Source organism: Neovison vison, chromosome 11, assembly GCF_020171115.1.
Source record: "Neovison vison isolate M4711 chromosome 11, ASM_NN_V1, whole genome shotgun sequence".
In the NCBI taxonomy this organism is placed as follows: domain Eukaryota; kingdom Metazoa; phylum Chordata; class Mammalia; order Carnivora; family Mustelidae; genus Neogale; species Neogale vison.
In genome coordinates, this window is record NC_058101.1 from 32,476,405 (window position 1) to 32,478,427 (window position 2,023).

Genomic DNA, 2,023 nt, shown 5'->3' on the forward strand with positions numbered 1-2,023 from the left:
GGTGTGGTGAACAAATAATGAACACCATCTCACTTTTTAGAAAAGATTTAATTTATTTATTTGAGAGAGAGAGCAGAGCAAGAGAAAGAGAACAAGCAGGGGAGGAAGGGAAGAAGAGAGGAAGGGTAGAAATAGAGGAAGAACCAGGCTCCCCACTGAGCAGGGAGCCTGACATTGGCTCTATCCCAGTACCCCAGGATCATGACCTGAGCCTAAGGTAGATGCTTAACCAATTGAGCCCCAATACCATCCCATCTTTTATTATTTTGGGGGGTAAATTATGCTTGCTTTTAAATCTCATTTATAAAATGTGACCCATTTCTATCTCAGATATGCCCAATCCCAAGCTCACAGTCTTCATCTCTAAACCATTCTCTGATGTCACTGATGTCTTTATTTCCCTTCAGATATTTCTACTCAGGTTTAGTGGCCTTCTTTGTCACCATCCACCTCTAGTTTCTATATACTTCCCTGTAGATGGGCTTTAGAATTTCAAGCCATGATCCACATTGGCAATCTTTAATTGAATATGACCAATACCAGTCTTCTTCCTGATACTCCCTCATGCAGACTGCTCTCCACCTTCCCCAAAACCTTCAGTCACTCACTCCCATCCTTCTCAAACCTCTCACCTGGAACCTTCAGAATAGTAACCTGGTCATAGATGGTAAGGACTCCTAGTTCATCATTTTTAGCAACTTATGGCATTCTTTTCAATGTATCATAAAAAAAAAATCAGAACATACACATGTATCACCAATGTGCTTCATACATAGAATAAGAAGAGACCTATATATCTAGGCCTCACCAAAATCTACTGATGAGAAAGGTCATCAAGATGACATGGCCACTGGTTGACCTGTGAGCTGGACCCCTACAATCAAAAGCTCCTCATCCCTTCCCTGACCTTGGAATGCAGATTCTCCTTGCCTTCTTTACTTCCAGAAACTGTCTCAAGGACACAACCTTGAGATAATAATATGGTGTTGGAGCTATCTGAAAGATATCTTTTTTGAACTCAGTTAAGGCCTCCATGTAAATTTTTAAGATTTGGCAGGCAGATGCAAGATCTACTTGTCTTGCAGCTGCTCAAAGCAAGTGTCATGTGTAAGTTCCTTTGCTTATGAAACTTGCCACCTACTGATCTGGAATGGCCTGCCTTTTTCTTTGGTTTTTCCCTGCCTTTCATGTATGGAGGGCAACTTCAGATTACATCTGGGAAGCTCCCCAAAAAAGTTGGGAAGCTCCAAAGGAGGATTGCAAGCCAACATCTACTCTGGTCCCAGATTCAACATTAAACATTTTTCACCCTCCAAGAGAATATACCCATGAGGTATTCTATAACCTTAAAGCTTACAGTACTATAGAGTTAAAAGGAATCTGATGGATGAGGAAACTGAGCTCCAGAAAGATAAGGAGGACCTCTACCACTCAGGACAGGCTAATTATTGCAACCTGCAACACAAAAATTATAGTGGCTTAGCACAATGCTTACTCCACCTCTCACTCAAATCATAGACCAATTTAGGATGGCAGATCATACATTAGGGGCCCAGGATCTTTTATTTGAGCCCTTGGATTCCTCTTTTTTTAAACTAGTGGTTGGAGAAAGAAAAGTACATGAAACGGGAGGTTTTTTTAATGGGTCTAGACTGGGAGTACCTCATGTCAGCTCACATTTCATTGACCAGAGCTGTTACATGGACACATCTAACAGCAAGAAAGACTGAGAAATATAATGAAGCTTTAAAAAAACAAATATTTTATTTATTTATTTGACACAGAGAGAGAGAGATCACAAGTAGGCAGAGAGGCAGGCAGAGAGAAAGGGGGAAGCAGGCTCCCTACTGAGCAGAAAGCCTGATGCGGGGCTCAATCCCAGGACCCTGAGACAAAGGCAGAAGCTTAACCTTCTGAGCCACCCAGGTACCCTAAACCTTTTTTTTTTTTTTAATTGCAGCCATCATGTGGTTTATAGGTTGCCTTAAATATTTTACTTTAAAAAAAGACCATTTAGGGGCGC